At 41.5% G+C, this 16,937-nt stretch overlaps 6 non-coding genes and 2 pseudogenes across 6 annotated transcripts; all 8 read right to left on the bottom strand.

Moving 5' to 3' along the window:
* Positions 1–4,535: 4,535 nt before the first annotated feature.
* Positions 4,536–4,681, bottom strand: LOC135027103 (U1 spliceosomal RNA; annotated as a pseudogene).
* A 152-nt stretch (positions 4,682–4,833) lies between these two features.
* On the bottom strand, positions 4,834–4,997 carry LOC135027097 (U1 spliceosomal RNA). The gene has a single exon (XR_010223632.1). It is a non-coding gene; the product is annotated as a U1 spliceosomal RNA (small nuclear RNA).
* A 671-nt stretch (positions 4,998–5,668) lies between these two features.
* Positions 5,669–5,831, bottom strand: LOC135027102 (U1 spliceosomal RNA). Its single transcript, XR_010223637.1, has one exon. It is a non-coding gene; the product is annotated as a U1 spliceosomal RNA (small nuclear RNA).
* A 152-nt stretch (positions 5,832–5,983) lies between these two features.
* Positions 5,984–6,147, bottom strand: LOC135027098 (U1 spliceosomal RNA). The gene has a single exon (XR_010223633.1). It is a non-coding gene; the product is annotated as a U1 spliceosomal RNA (small nuclear RNA).
* A 671-nt stretch (positions 6,148–6,818) lies between these two features.
* Positions 6,819–6,981, bottom strand: LOC135027104 (U1 spliceosomal RNA). The gene has a single exon (XR_010223638.1). It is a non-coding gene; the product is annotated as a U1 spliceosomal RNA (small nuclear RNA).
* A 152-nt stretch (positions 6,982–7,133) lies between these two features.
* On the bottom strand, positions 7,134–7,297 carry LOC135027100 (U1 spliceosomal RNA). Its single transcript, XR_010223635.1, has one exon. It is a non-coding gene; the product is annotated as a U1 spliceosomal RNA (small nuclear RNA).
* A 671-nt stretch (positions 7,298–7,968) lies between these two features.
* On the bottom strand, positions 7,969–8,131 carry LOC135027101 (U1 spliceosomal RNA). Its single transcript, XR_010223636.1, has one exon. It is a non-coding gene; the product is annotated as a U1 spliceosomal RNA (small nuclear RNA).
* A 152-nt stretch (positions 8,132–8,283) lies between these two features.
* Positions 8,284–8,463, bottom strand: LOC135027105 (U1 spliceosomal RNA; annotated as a pseudogene).
* Positions 8,464–16,937: the final 8,474 nt, after the last annotated feature.

Genomic DNA, 16,937 nt, shown 5'->3' with positions numbered 1-16,937 from the left:
AATTTCAATGATGCATTGGGGCAACGATTTTGTGAGAAACATCTTCACCCTTAAATAAAGATTTTCTTAATTCCTTACCTGTGTGCTAATTAGATATCACCTTGTTTTCGCATTAAACAGACTTCCACATGAGAAAGCAGCAAGGATGCAGTGGCGTTAATGTTTCCTGGTGTCAACTTGTATTATTTCAGTAGACATTGAAATGAGGATGCATCTTGCTGCCTTTCCAATGAAGCAAGTTTAATTTAGTAATAGGTGAAAAACCATCCCTACAAAGGTGTTAATCAGAGACTTGGCTTTGTGGACACTTTTCAGAGAACAAATTTGTTAGCATAAAAATAAAGCCAGAAAATGAAGAGCTGTTTAATCACTCAATTGGATTTTTTTTGCCAGCATATTTTTTTTCTCTGCAACCCACTGCTAAATTGTGCTTCCTAGCTGTTTTTTATAAAATCACTGAATCAAATCTAACTCTGATTACATCAGAGAAGGCCAGGTACCCTACACAATAAGAGGGGGGTTGAAATTTTGACTTGTCTACTTAAATATCACAAAAATCTGATCACAAGGTCAATTACGTTCTTGGGTGGGATTGAACCACCAACCTTTTGGTTAATAGCCTTACGCACTAACCAATTGCACCACAGAGACACTTTGCAAAAAGTACATACTGACAAATGCTAATAAGCATTCATCAAGAACGTTTCCTAGAAAAACTTTAAAAAGTCAATAATCTGGAGAGTTTTTGTAAGATGTTTCTTCCATCAACCAATGAAGAAACACATTGGTACTTTCCCATGATGAGTGAGTGCTTCAGGATCTCTTGCACTTACATGTGCAGCAGAGTACTGCAATGGAAGCATGCTGGGCCCATAACCCAGAGATAGGCAGATTGAAACTATCCTTTGCTTTATGCATTTTTTTTGTTAATTAAAGTAATCCAAAACTGGGATTGATATTTTTGCTCTTTTATTTTTACTTAAAGTACAATAACTTTTACCATTTTAATTTGTTTTAATAGTATATTGACAGTATTGTTTTCTTTCAAAAATCCACTTAATTTTCTTTACCCTATTATTAAAATGGTAATTGACAAAAACAAACTACATTGTCACCAGAAGAGCAATACAAAATGTACAGGTGATATATTAAAATCATCTTTCCAGCTTGAATTTCAATGATGCATTGGGGCAACGATTTTGTGAGAAACATCTTCACCCTTAAATAAAGATTTTCTTAATTCCTCACCTGTGTGCTAATTAGATATCACCTTGTTTTCACATTAAACAGACTTCCACATGAGAAAGCAGCAAGGATGCAGTGGCGTTAATGTTTCCTGGTGTCAACCTGTATTATTTCAGTAGACATTGAAATGAGGATGCATCTTGCTGCCTTTCCAATGAAGCAAGTTTAATTTAGTAATAGGTGAAAAACCATCCCTACAAAGGTGTTAATCAGAGACTTGGCTTTGTGGACACTTTTCAGAGAACAAATTTGTTAGCATAAAAATAAAGCCAGAAAATGAAGAGCTGTTTAATCACTCAATTGTATTTTTTTGCCAGCATATTTTTTTTATCTGAAACCCACTGCTAAATTGTGCTTCCTAGCTGTTTTTTATAAAATCACTGAATCAAATCTAACTCTGATTACATCAGAGAAGGCCAGGTACCCTACACAATAAGAGAGAGTTTGAAATTTTGACTTGTCTACTTAAATATCACCAAAATCTGATCAAAAGGTCAATTACATTCCTGGGTGGGATTGAACCACCAACCTTTTGGTTAATAGCTTTACACACTAACCAATTGCACCACAGAGACACTTTGCAAAAGTACATACTGACAAAGGCTAATAAGCATTCATCTAGAACGTTTCCTAGAAAAACTTTAAAAAGTCAATAATCTGGAGAGTTTTTGTAAGATGTTTCTTCCATCAACCAACGAAGAAACACATTGGTACTTTCCCATGATGAGTGAGTGCTTCAGGATCTCTTGCACTTACATGTGCAGCAGAGTTCTGCAATGGAAGCATGCTGGGCCCATAACCCAGAGGTAGGCAGATTGAAACTATCCTTTGCTATATGCTTTTTTTTTTGTTAATTAAAGTAATCCAAAACTGGGATTGATATTTTTGCTCTTTTATTTTTACTTAAAGTACAATAACTTTTACCATTTTATTTTGTTTTAATGACAGTATTGTTTTCTTTCAAAAATCCACTTAATTTTCTTTACCCTATTATTAAAATGGTAATTGACAAAAACAAACTACATTGTCACCAGAAGAGCAATACAAAATGTACAAGTGATATATTAAAATCATCTTTCCAGCTTGAATTTCAATGATGCATTGGGGCAACGATTTTGTGAGAAACATCTTCACCCTTAAATAAAGATTTTCTTAATTCCTTACCTGTGTGCTAATTAGATATCACCTTGTTTTCACAATTAAACAGACTTCCACATGAGAAAGCAGCAAGGATGCAGTGGCGTTAATGTTTCCTGGTGTCAACCTGTATTATTTCAGTAGACATTGAAATGAGGATGCATCTTGCTGCCTTTCCAATGAAGCAAGTTTAATTTAGTAATAGGTGAAAAACCATCCCTACAAAGGTGTTAATCAGAGACTTGGCTTTGTTGACACTTTTCAGAGAACAAATTTGTTAGCATAAAAATAAAGCCAGAAAATGAAGAGCTGTTTAATCACTCAATTGGATTTTTCTGCCAGCATATTTTTTTTCTCTGCAACCTACTGCTAAATTGTGCTTCCTAGCTGTTTTTATAAAATCACTGAATCAAATCTAACTCTGATTACATCAGGGAAGGCCAGGTACCCACACCATAACAGGGGGTTTGAAATTTTGACTTGTCTACTTAAAGATCACCAAAATCTGATCACAAGGTCAATTACATCCCTGGGTGGGATTGAACCACCAACCTTTTGGTTAATAGCCGAACACACTAACCGATGGCGCCACAGAGACACTTTGCAAAAAGTACATACTGATAAAGGCTAATAAGCATTCATCTAGAACGTTTCCTAGAAAAACTTTAAAAAGTCAATAATCTGGAGAGTTTTTGTAAGATGTTTCTTCCATCAACCAACGAAGAAACACATTGGTACTTTCCCATGATGAGTGAGTGCTTCAGGATCTCTTGCACTTACATGTGCAGCAGAGTACTGCAATGGAAGCATGCTGGGCCGATAACCCAGAGGTAGGCAGATTGAAACTATCCTCTGCTATATGCATTTTTTTTTGTTAATTAAAGTAATCCAAAACTGGGATTGATATTTTGGCTCTTTTATTTTTACTTAAAGTACAATAACTTTTACCATTTTAATTTGTTTTAATAGTATATTGACAGTATTGTTTTCTTTCAAAAATCCACTTCATTTTCTTTACCCTATTATTTAAATGGTAATTGACAAAAACAAACTACATTGTCACCAGAAGAGCAATACAAAATGTACAAGTGATATATTAAAATCATCTTTCCAGCTTGAATTTCAATGATGCATTGGGGCAACGATTTTGTGAGAAACATCTTCACCCTTAAATAAAGATTTTCTTAATTCCTCACCTGTGTGCTAATTAGATATCACCTTGTTTTCACATTAAACAGACTTCCACATGAGAAAGCAGCAAGGATGCAGTGGCGTTAATGTTTCCTGGTGTCAACCTGTATTATTTCAGTAGACATTGAAATGAGGATGCATCTTGCTGCCTTTCCAATGAAGCAAGTTTAATTTAGTAATAGGTGAAAAACCATCCCTACAAAGGTGTTAATCAGAGACTTGGCTTTGTGGACACTTTTCAGAGAACAAATTTGTTAGCATAAAAATAAAGCCAGAAAATGAAGAGCTGTTTAATCACTCAATTGGATTTTTTTTGCCAGCATATTTCTTTTTCTCTGCAACCCACTGCTAAATTGTGCTTCCTAGCTGTTTTTATAAAATCAATGAATCAAATCTAACTGATTACATCAGAGAAGGCCAGGTACCCTACACCACAAGAGGGGGTTTGAAATTTTGACTTGTCAACTTAAAGATCACCAAAATCTGATAACAAGGTAAATTACGTCCCTGGGTGGGATTGAACCACCAACCTTTTGGATAATAACCGAACACGCTAACTGATTGCGCCACAGAGACACTTTGCAAACGTACATTCTGACAAACGCTAATAAGCATTCATCTAGAACGTTTCCTATAAAAACTTTAAAAAGTCAATAATCTGGAGAGTTTTTGTAAGATGTTTCTTCCATCAATCAACGAAGAACATTCAAGCTGATTTCTTGCAGCAGCTGGGCACTGTAACAGCTCCAGAGCTGCTCTGTAAGGCAACTAAAAGGGTGTGGGCCCTGCAGCACTACCTGCAGTTCGCATTGTGCGTTGGAAGGCACAAAGTAAGCAGACGGGAGAAGTCAGGATAGTGCGCAAGGGCATAGAAGGGAGCGGCTCAAGAAAAGAGAAGTGGAAACAGACAGCAAAGTAGGCTGGAGAGAGACCTGAGACAAAGAGATCTCAATTATACGAGAGCCGACCAGGGCAAACACAAATTATGCAGTCGAGTTTCCCACATTTGGGGAAATCGCTGGAGCAGCACACACAGAGTGCAATGGGTGAGCCTTGCCCTGGGAGAAGCACCTTCATGATCATAGTATCTCACCTGGCAGGTAAGTAGGAGTTGGGCAAGAGCTGAGGAGGGTCGCTGCTCGGGCACCCCCCTGTCAAGTGAAGGAGATCCAACTGAGGCAGCACAAGAGAACTCTCGAAAGAAGAACAAGGCTAGAGGAAGATCTGAGACACAGAAATCTGGCTTTTACCAGAGCTGACCAGAGGAAAGCACAAACACAGTCCCCCACTACCACAAATAATGCAGTCGAGTTTCCCACATTTGGGGAAATTACAGGGGTCAGCATACCCAGAATGCAATGAATTAACCTCACCCTGGGAGAACAATCTTCATGACCATGGTATCTCCTATGCAAAATAAGTATGATTTGGGATAGGGCTGGGGAGGGCCGCTGCTAAGGCACATCTCTGTCAAGTAAAGGAGATTCAACTGAGGCAGCACAAGGGAACTCTCATCTGGGGACAACAACTGCAGGGAGAACACATATTTTCAGATGAACATGGGAGGGCAGAAGGCTGCCTTTTACTGAAGCACCCCCAAACAACAAACCAAATGCAACAACTAGTACAAGCATTCCTGGGGGAAGGTCTGCAGAAGACGGATTTGCATACGGTGATGTCATCCAAGCAGTGGGCCAAAGTTGGCTGGAACCCTCGTCTGCATATGAAAAGAGAAAAGGGGTATGCAGGGCATGGCGGCCTTTTGCGGCGCTTGGATGACCCCTAGTTCGCATTAAACACCTCCACCCTCCTTCGGTGTGGGGCTCATGTTGGCTATGCCCCAGCCCCTGAAGCATTCAAGCTGATTTCTTGCAGCAGCTGGGCACTGTAACAGCTCCAGAGCTGCTCTGTAAGGCAAGTAAAAGGGTGTGGGCCCTGCAGCACTACCTGTAGTTCACATTGTGCATTGCAAGGCACAAATTAAGCATACGGGAGAAGTCAGGATAGTGCGCAAGGGCATAGAAGGGAGCGGCTCAAGAAAAGAGAAGTTGAAACAGACAGCAAACTAGGCTGGAGAGAGACCTGAGACAAAGAGATCTGAATTATACGAGAGCTGACCAGGGGAAACACAAATTATGCAGTCAAGTTTCCCACATTTGGGGAAATCGCAGGAGCAGCACACCCAGAGTGCAATGGGTGAGCCTTGCCCTGGGAGAAGCACCTTCATGATCATAGTATCTCACCTGGCAGGTAAGTAGGAGTTGGGCTTGAGCTGGGGAGGGTCGCTGCTCGGGCACCCCCCTGTCAAGTGAAGGAGATCCAACTGAGGCAGCACAAGGGAACTCTCGAAAGAAGAACAAGGCTAGAGGAAGATCTGAGACAAATAAATCTGACTTTTACCAGAGCTGACCAGAGGATAGCACAAACACAGTCCCCCACTACCACAAATAATGCAGTTGAGTTTCCCACATTTGGGGAAATCATAGGAGTCAGCATACCCAGAATGCAATGAATGAACCTCACCCTGGGAGAGCAATCTTCATGACCATGGTATCTCCTATGCAAAATAAGTATGATTTGGGATAGAGCTGGGGAGGGCCTCAGCTCAGGCACATCTCTGTCAAGTAAAGGAGATTCAACTGAGGCAGCACAAGGGAACTCTCATCTGGGGACAACAACTGCTGGGAGAACACATATTTTCAGATGAACATGGGAGGGCAGAAGGCTGCCTAATACTGAAGCACCCCCAAACAACAAACCAAATGCAACAACTAGTACAAGCATTCCTGGGGGAAGGCCTACAGCTGATGGATTTGCATATGGTGATGTCATCCAAGCAGTGGGTCAAAGTTGGCTTCAACCCTCATCTGCATATGAAAAGAGAAAAGGGGCGTGCAGGGCATGGCGGCCTTTTGCGGCGCTTGGATGACCCCTAGTTCGCATTAAACACCTCCACCCTCCTTCGGTGTGGGGCTCATGTTGGCTATGCCCCAGCCCCTGAAGCATTCAAGCTGATTTCTTGCAGCAGCTGGGCACTGTAACAGCTCCAGAGCTGCTCTGTATGGCAAGTAAAAGGGTGTGGGCCCTGCAGCACTACCATTAGTTCGCAATGTGCGTTGGAAGGCACAAAGTAAGCAGACGGGAGAAGTCAGGATAGTGCGCAAGGGCATAGAAGGGAGCGGCTCAAGTAAAGAGAAGTGGAAACAGACAGCAAACTAGGCTGGAGAGAGACCTGAGACAAAGAGATCTGAATTATACTAGAGCCGACCAGGGGAAACACAAATTATGCAGTCAAGTTTCCCACATTTGGGGAAATCACAGGGGCAGCACACCCAGAGTGCAATGGGTGAGCCTTGCCCTGGGAGAAGCACCTACATGATCATAGTATCTCACCTGGCAGGTAAGTAGGAGTTGGGCTAGAGCTGGGGAGGGTCGCTGCTCGGGCACCCCCCTGTCAAGTGAAGGAGATCCAACTGAGGCAGCACAAGGGAACTCTCGAAAGAAGAACAAGGCTAGAGGAAGATCTGAGACAAAGAAATCTGACTTTTACCAGAGCTGACCAGAGGAAAGCACAAACACAGTCCCCCACTACCACAAATAATGCAGTCAAGTTTCCCACATTTGGGGAAATCACAGGGGTCATCATACCCAGAATGCAATGAATGAACCTCACCCTGGGAGAACAATCTTCATGACCATGGTATCTCCTATGCAAAATAAGTATGATTTGGGATAGTGCTGGGGAGGGCCGCTGCTCAGGCACATCTCTGTTAAGTAAAGGCGATTCAACTGAGGCAGCACAAGGGAACTCTCATCTGGGGACAACAACTGCAGGGAGAACACATATTTTCAGATGAACATGGGAGGGCAGAAGGCTGCCTAATACTGAAGCACCCCCAAACAACAAACCAACTGCAACAACTAGTGCAAGCATTCCTGGGGGAAGGCCTGCAGCAGATGGATTTGCATATGGTGATGTCATCCAAGCAGTGGGTCAAAGTTGGCTTCAACCCTCGTCTGCATATGAAAAGAAAAAAGGGATGTGCAGGGCATGGCGTCCTTTTGTGGCGCTTGGATGACCCCTAATTCACATTAAACATCTCCACCCTCCTTCGGTGTGGGGCTCATGTTGGCTATGCCCCAGCCCCTGAAGCATTCAAGATGATTTCTTGCAGCAGCTGGGCACTGTAACAGCTCCAGAGCTGTTCTGTAAAGCATGTAAAAGGGTGTGGGCCCTGCAGCACTACCTGTAGTATGCATTGTGCGTTGGAAGGCACAAAGTAAGCAGACGGGAGAGGTCAGGATAGTGCGCAAGGGCATAGAAGGGAGCGGCTCAAGAAAAGAGAAGTGGAAACAGACAGCAAACTAGGCTGGAGAAAGACCTGAGACAAAGAGATCTGAATTATACGAGAGCCGACCAGAGGAAACACAAATTATGCAGTCAAGTTTCCCACATTTGGGGAAATCGCAGGAGCAGCACACCCAGAGTGCAATGGGTGAGCCTAGCCCTGGGAGAAGCACCTTCCTGATCATAGTATCTCACCTGGCAGGTAAGTAGGAGTTGGGCTAGAGCTGGGGAGGTTCGCTGCTCGGGCACCCCCCTGTCAAGTGAAGGAGATCCAACTGAGGCAGCACAAGGGAACTCTCGAAAGAAGAACAAGGCTAGAGGAAGATCTGAGACAAAGAAATCTGACTTTTACCAGAGCTGAGCAGAGGAAAGCACAAACACAGTCCCCCACTACCACAAATAATGCAGTCGAGTTTCAGACATTTGGGGAAATCACAGGGGTCAGCATACCCAGAATGCAATGAATGAACCTCACCCTGGGAGAATGACCTTCGTTTGGGAGAAATATGCAAAGGTACAAGACAGCTTTTCCTTGCCAATATCTCTCTTTTGCAAAGAGCTGCGCATTGGAAAATTCAGTGCTATGTAGTGTAGATGATGGCCTAACAGGAGGCTTTAAAATTTTAATTCTAGTGTCCTTCGTTTGGGAGAAAAATGCCAAGGTACAAGACAGCTTTTCCTTGCCAATATCTCTCTTTTGCAAAGAGCTGCGCATTGGAAAATTCAGGGATATGTCGTGTAGATGATGGCCTAACAGGAGGCTTTAAAATGTTCTTTCTAGTGTCCTTCGTTTGGGAGAAAAATGCAATGGTACAAGACAGCTTTTCCTTGCCAATATCTCTCTTTTGCAAAGAGCTGCGCATTGGAAAATTCAGGGCTATGTCGTGTAGATGATGGTCTAACAGGAGGCTTTAAAATTTTCTTTCTAGTGTCCTTCGTTTGGGAGAAAAATGCAATGGTACAAGACTGCTTTTCCTTGCCAATATCTCTCTTTTGCAAAGAGCTGCGCATTGGAAAATTCAGGGCTATGTCGTGTAGATGATGGCCTAACAGGAGGCTTTAAAATTTTCTTTCTAGTGTCCTTCGTTTGGGAGAAAAATGCAAAGGTACAAGACAGCTTTTCCTTGCCAATATCTCTCTTTTGCAAAGAGCTGCGCATTGGAAAATTCAGGGCTATATCGTGTAGATGATGGCCTAACAGGAGGCTTTAAAATTTTAATTCTAGTGTCCTTCGTTTGGGAGAAAAATGCAATGGTACAAGACAGCTTTTCCTTGCCAATATCTCTCTTTTGCAAAGAGCTGCGCATTGGAAAATTCAGGGCTATGTCGTGTAGATGATGGTCTAACAGGAGGCTTTAACATTTTCTTTCTAGTGTCCTTCGTTTGGGAGAAAAATGCAAAGGTAAAAGACAGCTTTTCCTTGCCAATATCTCTCTTTTGCAAAGAGCTACGCATTGGAAAATTCAGGGCTATGTCGTGTAGATGATGGCCTAACAGGAGGCTTTAAAATTTTCTTTCTAGTGACCTTCGTTTGGGAGAAAAATGCAAAGGTACAAGACAGCTTTTCCTTGCCAATATCTCTCTTTTGCATAGAGCTGCGCATTGGAAAATTCAGGGCTATGTCGTGTAGATGATGGCCTAACAGGAGGCCTTAAAATTTTTATTCTAGTGTCCTTCGTTTGGGAGAAAAATGCAAAGGTGCAAGACAGCTTTTCCTTGCCAATATCTCTCTTTTGCAAAGAGCTACGCATTGGAAAATTCAGGGCTATGCCCTGTAGATGAAGCACTAACATGAGGCTTTAAAATTTTCATTCTAGTGTCCTTCGTTTGGGAGAAAAATGCAAAGGTACAAGACAGCTTTTCCTTGCCAATATCTCTCTTTTGCAAAGAGCTGCACATTGAAAAATTCAGGGCTATGTCGTGTAGATGATGGCCTAACAGGAGGCTTTAAAATTTTCTTTCTAGTGTCCTTCGTTTGGGAGAAAAATGCAAAGGTACAAGACAGCTTTTCCTTGCCAATATCTCTCTTTTGCAAAGAGCTGCGCATTGGAAAATTCAGGGCTATGTCGTGTAGATGATGGCCTAACAGGAGGCTTTAAAATTTTAATTCTAGTGTCCTTCGTTTGGGAGAAAAATGCAAAGGTACAAGATAGCTTTTCCTTGCCAATATCTCTCTTTTGCAAAGAGCTGCGCATTGGAAAATTCATGGATATGCCGTGTAGATGATGGTCTAACAGGAGGCTTTAAAATTTTCTTTCTAGTGTCCTTCGTTTGGGAGAAAAATGCAATGGTACAAGACAGCTTTTCCTTGCCAATATCTCTCTTTTGCAAAGAGCTGCGCTTTGGAAAATTCAGGGCTATGTCGTGTAGATGATGGCCTAACAGGAGGCTTTAAAATTTTCTTTCTAGTGTCCTTCGTTTGGGAGAAAAATGCAAAGGTACAAGACAGCTTTTCCTTGTCAATATCTCTCGTTTGCAAAGAGCTGCGCATTGGAAAATTCAGGGCTATGTCGTGTAGATGATGGCCTGACAGGAGGCTTTAAAATTTTCTTTCTAGTGTCCTTCGTTTGGGAGAAAAATGCAAAGGTACAAGACAGCTTTTCCTTGCCAATATCTCTGTTTTGCAAAGAGCTACGCATTGGAAAATTCAGGGCTATGTCGTGTAGATGATGGCTTAACAGGAGGCTTTAAAATTTTCTTTCTAGTGACCTTCGTATGGGAGAAAAATGCAAAGGTACAAGACAGCTTTTCCTTGCCAATATCTCTCTTTTGCAAAGAGCTGCGCATTGGACAATTCAGGGCTATATCGTGTAGATGATGGCCTAACAGGAGGCTTTAAAATTTTAATTCTAGTGTCCTTCGTTTGGGAGAAAAATGCAAAGGTACAAGACAGCTTTTCCTTGCCAATATCTCTCTTTTGCAAAGAGCTGCGCATTGGAAAATTCAGGGCTATGTCGTGTAGATGATGGCCTAACAGGAGGCTTTAAAATTTTCTTTCTAGTGTCCTTCGTTTGGGAGAAAAATGCAATGGTACAAGACAGCTTTTCCTTGCCAATATCTCTCTTTTGCAAAGAGCTACGCATTGGAAAATTCAGGGCTATGTCGTGTAGATGATGGCCTAACAGGAGGCTTTAAAATTTTCTTTCTAGTGTCCTTCGTTTGGGAGAAAAATGCAATGGTACAAGACAGCTTTTCCTTGCCAATATCTCTCTTTTGCAAAGAGCTGCGCATTGGAAAATTCAGGGCTATGTCGTGTAGATGATGGTCTAACAGGAGGCTTTAAAATTTTCTTTCTAGTGTCCTTCGTTTGGGAGAAAAATGCAAAGGTACAAGACAGCTTTTCCTTGCCAATATCTCTCTTTTGCAAAGAGCTACGCATTGGAAAATTCAGGGCTATGTCGTGTAGATGATGGCCTAACAGGAGGCTTTAAAATTTTAATTCTAGTGTCCTTCGTTTGGGAGAAAAATGCAAAGGTACAAGACAGCTTTTCCTTGCCAATATCTCTCTTTTGCAAAGAGCTGCGCATTGGACAATTCAGGGCTATATCGTGTAGATGATGGCCTAACAGGAGGCTTTAAAATTTTAATTCTAGTGTCCTTCGTTTGGGAGAAAAATGCAAAGGTACAAGACAGCTTTTCCTTGCCAATATCTCTCTTTTGCAAAGAGCTACGCATTGGAAAATTCAGGGCTATGTCGTGTAGATGATGGCTTAACAGGAGGCTTTAAAATTTTCTTTCTAGTGACCTTCGTATGGGAGAAAAATGCAAAGGTACAAGACAGCTTTTCCTTGCCAATATCTCTCTTTTGCAAAGAGCTGCGCATTGGACAATTCAGGGCTATATCGTGTAGATGATGGCCTAACAGGAGGCTTTAAAATTTTAATTCTAGTGTCCTTCGTTTGGGAGAAAAATGCAAAGGTACAAGACAGCTTTTCCTTGCCAATATCTCTCTTTTGCAAAGAGCTGCGCATTGGAAAATTCAGGGCTATGTCGTGTAGATGATGGCCTAACAGGAGGCTTTAAAATTTTCTTTCTAGTGTCCTTCGTTTGGGAGAAAAATGCAATGGTACAAGACAGCTTTTCCTTGCCAATATCTCTCTTTTGCAAAGAGCTACGCATTGGAAAATTCAGGGCTATGTCGTGTAGATGATGGCCTAACAGGAGGCTTTAAAATTTTCTTTCTAGTGTCCTTCGTTTGGGAGAAAAATGCAATGGTACAAGACAGCTTTTCCTTGCCAATATCTCTCTTTTGCAAAGAGCTGCGCATTGGAAAATTCAGGGCTATGTCGTGTAGATGATGGTCTAACAGGAGGCTTTAAAATTTTCTTTCTAGTGTCCTTCGTTTGGGAGAAAAATGCAAAGGTACAAGACAGCTTTTCCTTGCCAATATCTCTCTTTTGCAAAGAGCTACGCATTGGAAAATTCAGGGCTATGTCGTGTAGATGATGGCCTAACAGGAGGCTTTAAAATTTTAATTCTAGTGTCCTTCGTTTGGGAGAAAAATGCAATGGTACAAGACAGCTTTTCCTTGCCAATATCTCTCTTTTGCAAAGAGCTGCGCATTGGAAAATTCAGGGCTATGTCGTGTAGATGATGGTCTAACAGGAGGCTTTAAAATTTTCTTTCTAGTGTCCTTCGTTTGGGAGAAAAATGCAAAGGTACAAGACAGCTTTTCCTTGCCAATATCTCTCTTTTGCAAAGAGCTACGCATTGGAAAATTCAGCGCTATGTCGTGTAGATGATGGCCTAACAGGAGGCTTTAAAATTTTAATTCTAGTGTCCTTCGTTTGGGAGAAAAATGCAAAGGTGCAAGACAGCTTTTCCTTGCCAATATCTCTCTTTTGCAAAGAGCTACGCATTGGAAAATTCAGGGCTATGCCGTGTAGATGAAGCACTAACAGGAGGCTTTAAAATTTTCATTCTAGTGTCCTTCGTTTGGGAGAAAAATGCAAAGGTACAAGACAGCTTTTCCTTGCCAATATCTCTCTTTTGCAAAGAGCTGCGCATTGGAAAATTCAGGGCTATGTCGTGTAGATGATGGAGCTAACAGGAGGCTTTAAAATTTTCTTTCTAGTGTCCTTCGTTTGGGAGAAAAATGCAAAGGTACAAGACAGCTTTTCCTTGCCAATATCTCTCTTTTGCAAAGAGCTGCGCATTGGAAAATTCAGGCCTATGTCGTGTAGATGATGGCCTAACAGGAGGCTTTAAAATTTTAATTCTAGTGTCCTTCGTTTGGGAGAAAAATGCAAAGGTACAAGATAGCTTTTCCTTGCCAATATCTCTCTTTTGCAAAGAGCTGCGCATTGGAAAATTCATGGCTATGCCGTGTAGATGATGGTCTAACAGGAGGCTTTAAAATTTTCTTTCTAGTGTCCTTCGTTTGGGAGAAAAATGCAAAGGTACAAGACAGCTTTTCCTTGCCAATATCTCTCTTTTGCAAAGAGCTGCGCATTGGAAAATTCAGGGCTGTGTCGTGTAGATGATGGCCTAACAGGAGGCTTTAAAATTTTCTTTCTAGTGTCCTTCGTTTGGGAGAAAAATGCAAAGGTACAAGACAGCTTTTCCTTGCCAATATCTCTCTTTTGCAAAGAGCTGCGCATTGGAAAATTCAGGGCTATGTCGTGTAGATGATGGCCTAACAGGAGGCTTTAAAATTTTAATTCTAGTGTCCTTCGTTTGGGAGAAAAATGCAAAGGTACAAGATAGCTTTTCCTTGCCAATATCTCTCTTTTGCAAAGAGCTGCGCATTGGAAAATTCATGGCTATGCCGTGTAGATGATGGTCTAACAGGAGGCTTTAAAATTTTCTTTCTAGTGTCCTTCGTTTGGGAGAAAAATGCAATGGTACAAGACAGCTTTTCCTTGCCAATATCTCTCTTTTGCAAAGAGCTGCGCTTTGGAAAATTCAGGGCTATGTCGTGTAGATGATGGCCTAACAGGAGGCTTTAACATTTTAATTCTAGTGTCCTTCGTTTGGGAGAAAAATGCAAAGGTACAAGATAGCTTTTCCTTGCCAATATCTCTCTTTTGCAAAGAGCTCCGCATTGGAAAATTCATGGCTATGCCGTGTAGATGATGGTCTAACAGGAGGCTTTAAAATTTTCTTTCTAGTTTCCTTCGTTTGGGAGAAAAATGCAAAGGTACAAGACAGCTTTTCCTTGCCAATATCTCTCGTTTGCAAAGAGCTGCGCATTGGAAAATTCAGGGCTATGTCGTGTAGATGATGGCCTAACAGGAGGCTTTAAAATTTTAATTCTAGTGTCCTTCGTTTGGGAGAAAAATGCAAAGGTACAAGATAGCTTTTCCTTGCCAATATCTCTCTTTTGCAAAGAGCTGCGCATTGGAAAATTCATGGCTATGCCGTGTAGATGATGGTCTAACAGGAGGCTTTAAAATTTTCTTTCTAGTGTCCTTCGTTTGGGAGAAAAATGCAATGGTACAAGACAGCTTTTCCTTGCCAATATCTCTCTTTTGCAAAGAGCTGCGCTTTGGAAAATTCAGGGCTATGTCGTGTAGATGATGGCCTAACAGGAGGCTTTAAAATTTTCTTTCTAGTGTCCTTCGTTTGGGAGAAAAATGCAAAGGTACAAGACAGCTTTTCCTTGCCAATATCTCTCGTTTGCAAAGAGCTGCGCATTGGAAAATTCAGGGCTATGTCGTGTAGATGATGGCCTAACAGGAGGCTTTAAAATTTTCTTTCTAGTGTCCTTTGTTTGGGAGAAAAATGCAAAGGTACAAGACAGCTTTTCCTTGTCAATATCTCTCTTTTGCAAAGAGCTACGCATTGGAAAATTCAGGGCTATGTCGTGTAGATGATGGCTTAACAGGAGGCTTTAAAATTTTCTTTCTAGTGACCTTCGTTTGGGAGAAAAATGCAAAGGTACAAGACAGCTTTTCCTTGCCAATATCTCTCTTTTGCAAAGAGCTGCGCATTGGAAAATTCAGGGCTATATCGTGTAGATGATGGCCTAACAGGAGGCTTTAAAATTTTAATTCTAGTGTCCTTCGTTTGGGAGAAAAATGCAATGGTACAAGACAGCTTTTCCTTGCCAATATCTCTCTTTTGCAAAGAGCTGCGCATTGGAAAATTCAGGGCTATATCGTGTAGATGATGGCCTAACAGGAGGCTTTAAAATTTTAATTCTAGTGTCCTTCGTTTGGGAGAAAAATGCAATGGTACAAGACAGCTTTTCCTTGCCAATATCTCTCTTTTGCAAAGAGCTGCGCATTGGAAAATTCAGGGCTATGTCGTGTAGATGATGGTCTAACAGGAGGCTTTAACATTTTCTTTCTAGTGTCCTTCGTTTGGGAGAAAAATGCAAAGGTAAAAGACAGCTTTTCCTTGCCAATATCTCTCTTTTGCAAAGAGCTACGCATTGGAAAATTCAGGGCTATGTCGTGTAGATGATGGCCTAACAGGAGGCTTTAAAATTTTCTTTCTAGTGACCTTCGTTTGGGAGAAAAATGCAAAGGTACAAGACAGCTTTTCCTTGCCAATATCTCTCTTTTGCATAGAGCTGCGCATTGGAAAATTCAGGGCTATGTCGTGTAGATGATGGCCTAACAGGAGGCCTTAAAATTTTTATTCTAGTGTCCTTCGTTTGGGAGAAAAATGCAAAGGTGCAAGACAGCTTTTCCTTGCCAATATCTCTCTTTTGCAAAGAGCTACGCATTGGAAAATTCAGGGCTATGCCCTGTAGATGAAGCACTAACATGAGGCTTTAAAATTTTCATTCTAGTGTCCTTCGTTTGGGAGAAAAATGCAAAGGTACAAGACAGCTTTTCCTTGCCAATATCTCTCTTTTGCAAAGAGCTGCACATTGAAAAATTCAGGGCTATGTCGTGTAGATGATGGCCTAACAGGAGGCTTTAAAATTTTCTTTCTAGTGTCCTTCGTTTGGGAGAAAAATGCAAAGGTACAAGACAGCTTTTCCTTGCCAATATCTCTCTTTTGCAAAGAGCTGCGCATTGGAAAATTCAGGGCTATGTCGTGTAGATGATGGCCTAACAGGAGGCTTTAAAATTTTAATTCTAGTGTCCTTCGTTTGGGAGAAAAATGCAAAGGTACAAGATAGCTTTTCCTTGCCAATATCTCTCTTTTGCAAAGAGCTGCGCATTGGAAAATTCATGGATATGCCGTGTAGATGATGGTCTAACAGGAGGCTTTAAAATTTTCTTTCTAGTGTCCTTCGTTTGGGAGAAAAATGCAATGGTACAAGACAGCTTTTCCTTGCCAATATCTCTCTTTTGCAAAGAGCTGCGCTTTGGAAAATTCAGGGCTATGTCGTGTAGATGATGGCCTAACAGGAGGCTTTAAAATTTTCTTTCTAGTGTCCTTCGTTTGGGAGAAAAATGCAAAGGTACAAGACAGCTTTTCCTTGTCAATATCTCTCGTTTGCAAAGAGCTGCGCATTGGAAAATTCAGGGCTATGTCGTGTAGATGATGGCCTGACAGGAGGCTTTAAAATTTTCTTTCTAGTGTCCTTCGTTTGGGAGAAAAATGCAAAGGTACAAGACAGCTTTTCCTTGCCAATATCTCTGTTTTGCAAAGAGCTACGCATTGGAAAATTCAGGGCTATGTCGTGTAGATGATGGCTTAACAGGAGGCTTTAAAATTTTCTTTCTAGTGACCTTCGTATGGGAGAAAAATGCAAAGGTACAAGACAGCTTTTCCTTGCCAATATCTCTCTTTTGCAAAGAGCTGCGCATTGGACAATTCAGGGCTATATCGTGTAGATGATGGCCTAACAGGAGGCTTTAAAATTTTAATTCTAGTGTCCTTCGTTTGGGAGAAAAATGCAAAGGTACAAGACAGCTTTTCCTTGCCAATATCTCTCTTTTGCAAAGAGCTGCGCATTGGAAAATTCAGGGCTATGTCGTGTAGATGATGGCCTAACAGGAGGCTTTAAAATTTTCTTTCTAGTGTCCTTCGTTTGGGAGAAAAATGCAATGGTACAAGACAGCTTTTCCTTGCCAATATCTCTCTTTTGCAAAGAGCTACGCATTGGAAAATTCAG

Source organism: Pseudophryne corroboree, unplaced genomic scaffold (genome assembly GCF_028390025.1).
Source record: "Pseudophryne corroboree isolate aPseCor3 unplaced genomic scaffold, aPseCor3.hap2 scaffold_454, whole genome shotgun sequence".
Lineage (NCBI taxonomy): Eukaryota > Metazoa > Chordata > Amphibia > Anura > Myobatrachidae > Pseudophryne > Pseudophryne corroboree.
Note: the sequence above shows the minus strand (reverse complement) of the source record. Positions and strands in the feature narration are given on the sequence as shown.